Raw genomic sequence first — 14214 nt, 5'->3', positions numbered from 1 at the left:
CTTGACCAACTCCACAATCATAAAAATAGTTTGCCATCTTTTCTTTATGTGAAACCTTGGTTCGTGAGCATAACTCATTCTGGAAACATATTGTAATCCAAAGACTTGTATATCAAAGCAAATTTCAAGAACCATTGGTTCAGTTGTAATCATGTGATGTTTGGTGTCAGGTCTACTCGTATTGCAAGACGTTGCTCATTTATGAAGTTAAAATTTATTAGGAATGCTCATCTTGTGGAACACTCACAGAGCAAGTTACTCACAATCCAAAGTTTTACTGTATATGTGTATATATATATATATATATATCTATATATATACATATATATATATATATATAATATATATATGTATTTACATAGTAGTTTCTTTACCTGTGATTTTGCTTGCTGTGGTTTCAGGTACCCACAGTCAATCACAGTCCAAAAGCAGATGATCCTCTTCAGATGGATTTGTTAGAAGGTCAATAATAGCCTAACACTTATGTCACAATGCCTGCATCATTCACCCCACTTTATTTCATCATGTAGGCATTTTATCATCTCACATCATCACAAGAAGGATGAGGACAGTACAATTAGGTATTTAGACAGAGAGATCACATTCACATACCTTTATTATGGTATGTTGTTAAAATTGCTCGAATTTATTACTGTTGTTAATCTCTCACTGTGCCTAATTTATAAATTAACGTTATTATAGTTATGTATGTATAGCAAAACCATAGTTTATATAGGGTTTGGTACTATCCATGGTTTCAGGCATCCACTGGGCGTTTTGGAACATATGCCCTGTGGATAAAAGGGAACTACTATATGTAGTGTGTGTGTGTGTGTGTGCGTGTGTGTGTGTGTGTGTGTGTGTGTGTGTGTGTGTATATATATATATAATTTGGGGGTGAGGAGGAACCCAAGATAAATTATAGAATTAAAATACATATATATGTATAAATAAATACAATGTATAAATAATATATAATATAAGTGTATAATTATTAACTATAATATAAGTGTATAATTATTAACTTTGGAGAGATATACAAACAAACTTATCTATATAAATAAACACACACACATATATATATGTGTATTTTTAATTCTATAATTTATCTTGGATTCTTCCTCACCCCCAAATTAATAATTAGTTGTACCAGCACCATTTATTAATAGCCTAGCCTTTTGTTTTGATTTTAAATGTTATATTGCATTCATTTCCCTTTTTAAATTTTTTAAAAATTGTGGTAAATACCCATAACAGAGATATGCAATATTAGCCAGACAGTACAGTGATGTTAAGTTTATTAACATCATAGTTTAATCATTCTCTAGAACTTTTCAGTCGTGCAAAGCTGAAATTCTGTGCCCATTAAACAATAACTCCCCATTTCTTCCTACCTGTAGCGCCTGGCAACCACCATTCTGTTTTCTATATCTATGATTTTTACTACTCTACGTATCTCAAGTAAGTGGAATCATCTAGTATTTGTCTTTTTGTGACTCAATTCACTTAGCCTAATGTCCTCAAGATTATCCATGCTTTAGCATGTGTCAAATATCCTTTTTAAAGCTGCATAATATTCCATTGCATGTATATATCACATTATGCTTATCCATTAGTCATCAGTGGATACTTGGGTTACTTCACCGTTTGGCTCTTGCAAATAATGTTGCTGTGAATACGGATGTGCAAATACCTCTTCGAGACCTTGCTTTCAATTATTTTGGACATATACCCTGAAGTGAAATTGCTGGATCATATGGTAATTTTATTTGAAATTTTTTTAGGAACTGACATGCTGTTTTCCATAATGGCTGTAGCATTTCACATTTCCACCAATAGTACCCAGTGCCCAAGGGTTATAATTTTTTCACATCCACATCAATACTTTTATTGTATTTTATGTTCTTTTTTTTTTAAATTGTAGCCATCATAATAGGTGTCAGGTGACATCTCATTATGGTTTTGATTTGCATTTCTCTAATGATTAAGTGATGTTCAGCATCTTTTCATGTGCTTATTTATTGGCCCTTGTATATCTTCTCTGGAGAAATATCTATTTAAATTCTTTATTTTAAAAATTGGACTGTTTCTTTGTTGTTAAGTTGTAGGAGTTTTGGATAGTCTGGATATAATTCCTTGTCAGATATATGATTTGTGAATATTTTGTCCCTTTTCATAGATTGCCTTTTATTCTGTCAATTGTGTCCTTTGAAACACAGAAGTTTTAAATTTTGATGTAGTCCAGTTTATTGCTTTTGCCTTTGTTGCCTATACTTCTGGTTTCATATCCAGGAAATTATTGTCAAATCAAATGTCATGAAGATTTCACCCATTTTTTTCTAAGAGTTTTATAGTTTTAGATCTTACTTCCTGAGTTTTTGCTAGAAAAATGTCAAATTTAGAGATTAATTAGGAGAAAATTGGTGTTTTACAATATTGTATCTTCCCTCTCAGGAGTATAATAAATTTCTATGTTTTCAAGTCCTTTTTTATGTTGTTAAGTAACATCTAGTTTTTTTTATATGTAGTTTTTCTACATTTAATGGTTTATTTTTATTATTTCATATTTGTTTCTATTGTGAATATTTTTCCCATTGTATTTTCTAACTGGTTTCTGCTAGTAGATAGGAAAGCTGTTACTTTTCTACCTTTTTTTTTGTCATCTTAGGAATCACACCATGGTTTATATAAATATTCAAGTTGATTTCTGATTAGGAAATTATATAACCTGCAAATAATAGCCACTATGTCTCTGAATCTTCAATCTTTATGATCTTTTGATTTTTTTTTTCTCTTATTGAATTGATTGGACCCAGCATTACAGCATTAGATAATGATAGTGTGGACTCATCAGTCTAGAAACTAAACACCGCCATATATGTTTAAATAGTATCTCTAATATGACTCCTCTAAGTGTTATTCCATCTCTGTTCTTTCTCCTAGAGTTTTGGTTGTGGGGCATAAGTTTTAGGATCTCAATTTTATTTTGTGTGCACTATATGTTTAGTTTCTATGATAGTAAAGGCCTTTAACATTATTACTAAAATATCACTTGACATATTATGTTAATTTTCTAGTTATATAACTGAGCACTTCTATATTAATGTTTCATATTTGCCTATAAATCTTTGATACCTATCACAATACCTGCTTCATAGCAGGTATTCAATAACTATTGAATGTGTCACACACTAGAGTGAATCTCAAGCTTACCATATTTCTAAATAATATATCTCAATTCCTGATTGATCAGCTTTAAATGATGTATCTTATTCTCTGTGAGTAAGGATTTTAGCTCACTTGTATTATCTCTGTCTCCAATCCTTCTACATATGTTTGTTATTTTTTATGATAAATTTTAGGTGTGTGGTTTTTTGGTTTTTGTTTTTTTTACTGGTTAGCTTGGTGACTTCAAATAATATTATACTTAAAGAAGTTAAATAATACTTTTATATTCTATGTTATGTTTCATCAACTTTAGGCAGTATTTCTTGACTTGTTTAGATAATACTTTTATATTTCTGTGTTATTGTTCATCAACTTTAGGCAGTATTTCTTGACTTCCTATTTTGGAAATTAGATATTAGCTCCTGTGTTCCTTTTTTCCATGTTTCCTCCCCTTCTTCACCTGCTACCTTATAGACTTATAGACTGTCATGCTTGTTCACTTTATGTTCTATCCTGTGTCACTGGCCAAGTTTCCCATATTTTGTTCATAGGCTTACACTACAAAATTTTAGCGAGTGAATCACATTTACATATTTATGTTTACAAATAGCATGCTGAAATTAAATTTACTTTTCTATCAAGACTCAAGGTCCAGAGGAAGGAGAATATATCTAGCATTAATATTGAATGATTTATCTTTCTTCTCCATTCTATCATTTGCCATATCTTGCTATCATGTATATTTTTTTAATCTATTTGACTATGATATTGATTAGATTCACCTCATAAGCTCTATAGATGTTCTGTTGGTCATTTTTTGATCTGCATTTTTTTCTGAAGCCTCGTGGCTTGAATTTCTTATGTCATGCAGGCTGAGTCATATAGCTGATATTTAGAGAGGCTCTAGAGTCCAAAACCTTAGATCCTAGTTTATTTCAGCTGCTCTTTAGGTTGAGGTCTATATGCCATTGCTTGGTTCTGCAAATTGGTACTAGAAATGTGAGCTGAGACCAGAGTGGGTGATTACCTAGTGGTTGCTTTCAATGGGAGTTGCATAAATTGGTACCCTGAAAATCTTGGTACTCAAAATTTAAGTTTTTTTTTTAATTAAAAAATATTTTAGAGAGAGAGAGAGGCAGACTGCAGAGGGAGAGAGAGAAAATCTTAAGTAGGCTCCATGCTCAGCACAGAGCCTGATGTGGGGCTTGATCCATCACTCTGGGATCATGACCTAAGCCAAAATTGAGTTAGACATTCAACCGACTGAGCCACCTAGGTGCCCCTCAAGTTTTAAGTCTTGATAATATCATTTTGTGTAGTTTGTTAAAGTCCTGAATGTGATTTGTTTGATACTCACACTCAGTACCTCTTTTCAACATTTATTAACTCACCCATGCATAGTAGGTACACAGTGAATATTCTTGTCATGCCTTTCAAACCAAAAAGACATATGGAGTCTATATGCAGATTAAGAAAGGGAATGAGTAAGAAAATAATATTTTCTTTTGAAGACCTTCTCTGAGAAAAAATGATTGTATAACTGGGAGAATTCCTTGGGTTGAATGTATTGTAAGGAGGCATACTTGATGCCCTGTACAGCATTTCACACAAGCAGCATTATAGGTGAGAAAACCAAGGTGCAGAGAAGTCAATTAACTTGTTTATGGTGAAAATTATGAAGTAGCAGGGGTAAATATTCCAACTCAGGTCATTTGGACCTAATGCTCAGACCCTCTCCTTTTTTTTTTTTTTTTATCTCTTTAGCATTTGATCATGCCTTCTAAGAAAAGAGTATTGTTCACATTTACGTCTTCAGATGTTCCTTCAACAATAGTGTGGAAATGGGTTGACTGGGACTCTCCTCCCTTGGAAAAAGGGATATCTGATGATGTCAGAGATATCAGCTAAATGTTAATGGATCTTCATTTCTATTAGCAGAAGAATTAATAAAAATTTCCTTTAATGAAGGCTTAGTGTGTCCATCAAATTCTATTTTGACTTATTCTGAGTTTGATCTTAGCTGCAATTAGGAATGAATTCTATATTTATATTTAGAAATATATTTCATATTTCCCTATTTTTCTCTGCTATTTTAATTATATAGGTTATTCTTTCTTACTTTTCCTGCCTGATACTGCATTGTTTAACTAATGAATATCTGCTGCTTTCATTTTTAAAGGTGGTTCCTTTTCATATACGATGGAAGTACAGCTAGGGTTTTTAAAAAATGGAAATAGCTTGAGATAATCAAGAGAGTCAGGTAGAGCTAAGTTTTACTTAGCTTTACAACTTACTAGGTATATGTCTTTGGTAACCTGTCAATAGTTTTTCATTATTTTTAAAAGAGGGAACTTGTACCTACCTTGTAGGGTGATATGAAAATTGGAGAATGGGTTTAAAGCACATAGAACAATGCCAGACCCATATGGTAGTCATTATTATTTTTTTTGCTCTCTTTAAAAAATATAAACTATTATATCTTTTAAGAAGTTATCCAGTCTCTGCTTGAATATCTACATGGATGAAAGCATGTTCTGTAAATTTCCATGTCTAACAAATATAAGCTGTGGAATTTCAGAAATAAATCACCTTGAGTATTAATTTCATCATTTGTAAAATGAGGATAATAATAGTACCTACCCCCTAGGCTTGTGGTGAGGAATAAATGACATATATTGCTTCTATTAAGTGCTTACAATTGGGTCTAGCACTCAATAAATACTCAATAAATGTTAGCTCATAGTATAAATACTAAGAGTAGAGCACTTACAAATATATTACAGCCCGAGTCACCTACTGTATTTTTTTCCACAGCAAAAGTTGTTCAAGTTCTTACTTACATGTGATGATTGACTATAATGTAATGTGAACTTTTAACTTGGTTTGATGAGGCTACAGCCTTATAGGGAGCAACCCATACTAACCACCTACTAGCTTACCTATCCTTGTGGTTCCATAATAAATATTTGCTGAATTAATTGTCTTTGGCAGGGATCTGCACACTCTCTGTAAAGGGTCAGATAATAAATATTTTAAGTTTTAATGCTATATGATCTCCATCACAATTACTCAGTTCTGCCATTGTAGCATGTTTTCACAATATGAAAATTTATGGTCATGGCTGTGTATTAATTAAACCTTATTTATGAAAATGGATAGTAAGCTAGATTTTGCTGAAGTTTACTAATCTCAGGTCTATGCAATAAAGAAATTAGATCCTTAATACTTATAATAAAATTCATATAAAATCGTTCTATTTGGAAATATTTTCAGGTGAGAAAATGTTTTATCCTGTACAGAAAAAAAATGGAAGTGAAGCCTAGAGAAATGGCAAAAATGAACCCACAAAATGCATTCTCTGTGCATATGTAACAAGACTCCAAAGTTTAGCAAGCTAAACTTTTAAGCTCTACAGCACAATTTCACAGAGATTATTTTAGATATTCAGCTTAAACACATTTCTCAGCAACTGAAACCAGATTAGTGTTGGTATAGAACAACTCTGGACTTTTTTAGAAACTATTTTTTTATTTTTTTGAAAGTTTATTTAGTATTTTTGAGAGACAGAAAGAGACAGAGTGCAAGTGGGGGAGAGGCAGAGAGAGAGGGAGACACAGAAGCAGAAGCAGGCTCAGGCTCTGAGCCATCAGCCCAGAGTCCAAAGCGGGGCACGAACCCATGAATGTGAGGTCATGATCTGAGCTGAAGTCGAACACTGAACTGACTGAGTCACCCAGGTGCCTCTAGAAACTAATTTTTAAATGAGATGTATACCTTCTGTGGTATATCAGATGGGTACTTCTTCCAAATGCTAGCATGCAACCCGTTGCTACAAAACTGTTAATTCTATAGGCTTTAAGGTTCAATTTAAATGCCACTTCCTTCCTACAGTTTTATTTAATGCTCCCCTGCCAGAAACAATATCCTTCCTCTTAATATTCAACTAACTTATTTTTGACATCTGTGTTTTTCTTCCTTTTATTATAGTTATTTATATAGTTATCTGGTATCTATTCTTTTAGATTGTGAGCTGCCTGAAGGCAGTATCCATGTCACAAATATTTATGTTTTCCAGCACACTGTGCTTTATGCCTTGCATGCTGTAGGCACTCAGTCTATGCTTGTTTTCTGAATTTTTCTTTCAGTGTCTGTAGGGAGATATGCTGTAATGATGTAAAAAGTATTCTCTCTGGCAATCTGAGTTCTACTTCTGACTTGATCACTTGCTAACAATATACTCAACTTCTCTGAATCAAGGCTCTGTTTCCTCATCTATAAAATAAGGATCATTCCAACACTGCATTATTTTGTGAGGATTAAATGAGTTGACAAAAGTGCCTAAACAGAAAACCTGAGCACATAAAACATTAGCCTTTATTATATCTAATGGATGTATTAAATTTCTTTTTATTTCATTTTATATTATGATATAAATGTTCTAAAAATGAGTAGTTAATACATTAATAAGTAAATGTCAATGATGTGAAAAAGGCAGATAACATCTCTATTGAGTGTGAATTAAAGAGATGTTATTATGTTGTTTTCTGCATGTGTCAACAAATATTTTACCCAGTTCTTTTGACAGTTACCATTGTAGCAAAAATAAAGCTATATTTAATTTGAATGAATTCTTATAAGGAATTTTATTTCTTGCTTTGATTCTGTGGCCAAATTAGGACTTGTTTCTGCTTATTAGGCTCCTGCCTTCTGAAAATAGGTAAAATTAACAGCATTTATAAGAGAATTTATAGAAAAGGAAAAGTGGTGTCCATTATCTTTTTATAGCCTATTAATGACTAGTGCATATTTTATACTGAAAAGGAGAGACAGCCTTAAAGAGATGAAAAATATCACTAACCTTATTCTTTTCTTTATTTCTGGCGTGTTTATGTGTGTAGGTATGATAATGCACCATAACCCTTCTGTGAGACCCTGTAATCCAGCACTGATCAGGCTTAAGAATTTTATTTTTATATTAGTTTCAACATGAATTTTATGATTTCCTAAGTCTAACTTGTTTTCACAGTTTTTTTAAAATTTTTTTTTAACGTTTATTCACTTTTTGAGAGACAGAGATAGAGCACAAGCAGGAGAGAGACAGAGAGAGAGACATAGAATCCAAAGCAGGCTGTAGGCTCTGAGCTGTCAGCACAGAGCCCAAGGCGGGGCTTGAATCACAAACTGTGAGATCATGACCTGAGCTGAAGTTGTAGGCTTAACCAACCGAGCCACCCAGGCGCCCCCACAGTTTTTTAATTTATAGTCACTTTAAAATATATTCTTATATATTTTGTTTTTACTTCATTTAAAAAATTTTTTTTCACTAATTTTAAAAACACTTCCATAATAGCTTGATATTGGGGCACATGGCAAGATTAATTCTAGGGACATTGATCATTGTCCAGTATCCCAAAGGACCTGAGTCTTGTGGACTATAAGAAATGAGTTACACCATTCTGCTTCCTTTTTCATGTGGTTCTGCTTAATAGCATTGCAGACATAGCAGAAAACAAATCATAATATAGTCTGTATAACAGTTTGATAGACCATAAAAAAAGAATCCTTTGACTGAGGACTTTAAATGTCCTAATTTCAGCCATTCCTCTGGAGGTTTGAGTAAGAAGCTGCCTGACATGTGGCAGACCAAAGCATGGAACCAAATATCCACCCTCTGCAAGGAGTCTTTCTGAACTAATCCCATGCTTTAGTCACCACTAGAAACCAGTTCTCTCAGGTCATCTATCATCACCCAAACACTCACCCTTTTGTTGCTGTTATTGAACTGAGCTTCCATTCCTTCTCTACTCCCTACTGCCTGTGATAAACAAAACCCTTATGTTCCCATCATCTCCTTGTGAATGTTTCTTCATTTCTTGGCTTTATTTAGAAGTACTTACCTTTATTTTATACATATTAATTTATATCAGCTGCACCGTTACCATGATATTGGTTAAGACTGGAATCTATATATGTTTGTAAAAAGGGTCCTAAACCAAAATTTGTACCATGGACAATTGATATTCTTATCATTCCCTTTTTTTCAGTAATCATCCCTTCAACATGTATTTATTGTTTTCTTGCTATATATCAGACACTGTTTTAAGTAAGGAGGATACAGTGAGAAAATCTTGTATTCTAGTAAGGGAGTCAAATAATAGCAAGTAAAGAAAGAAGCAAGAACTTTTGATAGTGATAAATGCTGTGTGACAAAAGTTTTAAAGGTGATGGAAATGAGTGATGGGAGTGAGAAATAGATGAAACATTAAATTGTGTAGTCAAGGAAGGGCTCCTTGAGAAGGTGACATTTGAGTTGAAACCTAATGACAGGAAGGGACCAGCCACATGAAGAACTGTGTCAGGCAGGGTGAAGCACAAGTCAAAGGGCAGAGGGCTTCCCTAGAGTGATTTAGGGATGTGTTAGAGATTGAGGTCAAGATTGGGGCCAAATTTTATTGGGCTTTGTAGATCTGGGTAAAAAGTTTTGATTTTATTCTCATTCAAGTCAGATGTCATTAAGAGGGTTTTAAGCAAGGGTTTATATGACTTAATATAAATTTTTTAAAAAAATCAGGTAGTATATGCCTACCTGCTTATATTAAATATGTATCTGTGTTCATATGTATTTGTAAAGGCAAACTACCCAAGCAGAACATTAAATTGTTAGGAAGTTTTGGTTGGTGTTAGGGCTAGATTCAGAGAAATCCCAGTATTTTGGGAGAAAGTGATGTTTTGTTCCCTGCCTTGTAAGTTAATAGCCTACACAGTAAATGTTCTGTTTTTTTTTTATACTTAAAAGTATTATGTGCTTTTTTGGAAAAATGGGAAAATGAAGAAAAGTGTAAAGAAGAAAAAAATTATTGATAGTCATACTGTTCAAACAAAACACTTTTGATGAATTTCTTGATTTTTTTCTATGCAAGTGTGTATATATGTGTCTTTACAAATACATATGAACACAGATACATATTTAATATAATCAGGTAGGCATACATATATACCCATATACATACACATATATATTTGTCATTATATTGTATATACTCTTTGGAGTTCTGCTTTTTTATTGAACAGACATTTTCCATATGTTCATAGTTTTTATAAACCATTATTTCTAATGAGAGTGTATCACTAAGAGATGGAAACATTGCTGAAGAAGTATTTTCAAGATGGAGTACAAGGATAGATAAGAATTCTCCCTTTCATTGAACATCCTTTAGATTTTTTTATATTCATTTCCTAGTAGACTGGGGAAGACCAAACCAAAGCAACATTTTTTTTTCTGAGAAAGAATTCAGAGAACCAAAAAGTATATTTTCAGTCTGTTTTAATTATGGAAAACCTGGAAATATTACTGTTGATTTGAGATGAGGAGATAAATAATGAGACATGGGCAAAACATGATAGTAAACCATAAACATGATCATGTTTCATGTGTAAACATGTGTAGGGAGGTGTGATAGGAGAAAGGTTTCAGTGTAAACATACATGGTAGGGAGGTCAGACAGGAGAGAGCCCACAAAGGTGCTACGTGTAAAAGAAAAATCAATTTTCAAAAAAACGATGGAGCACATGTGTAGGAATAGTTTACCTGTGAATATAAAGTGGATATTCTCCACTGAGAGTGGCTTCCTTACTCAGAGGTAGGGAATTAATTTGGTTAGCTTCACTGAAAAGGAAGTGACTAAATCTACTTAGGAAAGGCAGGTGGTAATGCTACAAAGAGGTTTCTTCAGTTTTAAGGATGCCATGCTTTATTGCAGACACTTCAGTTAAACAGAGGATACATACTTAGTACATTGCTTTTGGCTCTGGGCTATCACTAGACAGAGCTTGTTAATCCATTCCTTGAAGTGCCTCTCTGCTTTTCCTTCTTTTGCAGCCTCACTCATTGAGTAAGCTGCATCCTGAGATATCTCTTTTTCTTATCTGCTTTCCTTCCCATAGCTACTTAATCAAAACAGGCCAGAGAAATATGAAGTGGGCAGCTTTTTCATACTTAAATATTTATGCAATACAGACAATAATGCCCCAACTTAACTTTTCAAATGGAACACAGCTGGTTTTAAATATATTAGAGATCTATTGATAAATTCAGGAATGTAGCCACATATCTTGCAAATGTGTAAATAAAAGAGAAACAAGTTTACAGTTGATTTTATTCTAAAAATAAAGTTAAATAAGCATATCAAAATAAAGTAAGGCAAAGAAGTTAGCATAGTGCTTGGCATATAGTAAGTGCTCAAACATTACAGACTCTGGAGCTAGACCTCTAGGATTCAGGTTCCATCTATATTTGTTTCTTTTCTTTTTTTTTTTTTTTAATTTTTTTTTCAACGTTTATTTATTTTTGGGACAGAGAGAGACAGAGCATGAACGGGGGAGGGGCAGAGAGAGAGGGAGACACAGAATCGGAAACAGGCTCCAGGCTCTGAGCCATCAGCCCAGAGCCTGACGCGGGGCTCGAACTCACGCACCGCGAGATCGTGACCTGGCTGAAGGCGGATGCTTAACCGACTGCGCCACCCAGGCGCCCCTATTTGTTTCTTTTCTTTCTTTTTTTTTTTTTAGCATTTTGACCATTTTTAAAAAATATGAAATTTATTGTCAAATTGGTTTCCATACAACACCCAGTGCTCATCCCAACAGGTGCCCTCCTCAATACCCATCACCCACCCTCCCCTCCCTCCCACCCCCCATCAACATCTATATTTGTTTCTTACTGGCTGTATGACTTTGGGCAAGTTACTAAAACTCCCTATGCCTCAGTTTCAATATCTGTAAAGTGAAGATAATCACAGTACTATCTCATAGGGTTGTTCTGAGAATTAAGTGAGTGACTGTATAGAAGGTATTTAGAATTGCACCTGGTACACAATGAGTCTTAGATGTGTTAGCTATTGTGTTGTAGCAGTAGGTGATATTCAAGAAGTCATAGATCATTTTTGTGACAATGATCTAAAATAAAATGAAGTGAAATACTGTGAAATAGTATTAAAGTGAAAACTATGTCAAATAGAAATATATCAGAAATCTTTTACCTTCATTAAAATGAAAGTTATTCCAAGGTAGAGCATGCGACTCTTGATCTCAAGTTGATGAGTTCAAGCCCAAGTTGGATGTAGAGCTTTAACAAATAAATAAAATGAAAGGTATTCTTACTTGGAATAAGAATTTTTCTCTATGAATTCTGTATTTCTTTCTCTCTTTTTTTTGAATGCATACATTTTATGACTTTACATTCTTTTTAGGCTTGAGAAAAGGAGGTGTTGGACTTCAGATCATGTTCCCCCAATCCAGCTAAATACCACTGGCAGTTTTTTCAGACTGACAAATTTGTTCTAATCATCTTGTTTAAATGAATATCATGAATACTAAATATATAGAATATTTTTCACACTACTGAAGTACAATTGGTTTAGACATTCAGAACATTTAAATGAGAACTCATGTGTGAAAAATTAAGTTACTGATGATAGGAATATCAGTTAAGTTATAAAATGAATTTCTTGTAGAATTTCACAGATTGATACTTCACTAATCTTGCTTTAAATAATAAATTCCTGGGACATACATTAAGTATGATGCATGGCTTCTCCAATCACAGAAACCTTCCTTCTGAATTCATGTTTTCTTGTATATTGCCAAATTAAGGATTCTGCTTCTAATGCCTTCATTAAATCTCTATCATTGTTTTAAAATCTCAAACTGGAATTAAAAATAATTTTATAAGTACTTTGTTATATTAAAATTCATCTGAGATTTTATCTGGATGGACACATCTTAAACCTAGTCTCAGGGGCTTCTGGTGCTGTCCCACTTATCACAAATGTCTCAGGATATTTGCTATCAGATTCAACCTTTTTAATTTTAAAAACAAAAAGAGAAATTTATGCAAAATGATAGATAAACTCTGGGTATGCTTGAAATACATATTAGTGTATGCTTTTTAAAAACTTGCATTTTAGCAGTGATGGAGAGACTTTGAATTGCAAAGTGATGGTTATATTAAATGTGTTTTGTATATATAACAAATGAGGCATGGAGGAAGGGTGGGATTAGGAGACCTGAGTTTGGTTGACTCTGCTGCTCTCCATAGTGTCTCACCTTGACAGCTATTTAACTGCTATGACTCTCATTTAAAAAAACCTATAAAATAAAAGTCTTATACTAGATCAGCATTTTCTAAATAGTATGATGACTAGTTCTGATTTCTAGTCTGTTAGCAGGCATTACTGGTATAAATGTTCCATGATCAAATATATTTCTGAAATTGAAGAGGTTTCTTTGCTTCTGAACTGCTCGCTGTTGTGTATATGCATCTCTAAAAGGGAGAAAAGAACAAGCAGAGTTTCCTAAACTTAGGTAGCTACAGTGTCACTTTTTGTAGTGACACTATTTTGGGAATACCATTTGTGAACTCCTGAGCTAGATTATCTTATACATACCTCCTGATTCTGATTCTATTGCATTTGCTAATATAACTTTAGGTAAGTTGTCGAATATATAAAGGCATAATCATTAATATTCTTGACTTCCTTGAAAATAGTTCTATAATAAAAATCTCTGTTTTCTGTTTTCATTCATTGTCACAAGCCTGTGCCCAGCTGGCATCTCTGATATAAAAAGATTGAATCTTATAAATTAACTTTTCAAATTAGGATGCATTATTTTTTGTGTAAAGCAAATTGTACTTGTAAAGTGCCACAAAAAGCAATCTCTTAGTTACTTTTATGCTTTTCCTAAATGCATTAACATAATGGGATACTGTGACATTAAGCTAAAGATACAATCTTACTCTGAAAAATGATCTTTCTTTTAGAGTAGTTATTAAAGGAAATATAGCAAGGAAGTCTCATTTATGAAAATAAAACTTTATTGGTAGGAAAGAAGTGGAAATTTTAATTGGAAAAGTTTACACAGAATACAAAGTTTGATTAAAAAGATCATCTTCATAGCCTAGAATGAAGGGCTGAAATATATTTTGGAATCTGCTTATAGGTGATCTTTATCATCCTCATTATTGAGACCTATTGGACACTGGTACTA

Source organism: Lynx canadensis, chromosome B4 (genome assembly GCF_007474595.2).
Source record: "Lynx canadensis isolate LIC74 chromosome B4, mLynCan4.pri.v2, whole genome shotgun sequence".
Lineage (NCBI taxonomy): Eukaryota > Metazoa > Chordata > Mammalia > Carnivora > Felidae > Lynx > Lynx canadensis.
The sequence above is the reverse complement of the archived record's forward strand: the minus strand, read 5'-3'. Positions refer to the sequence as shown.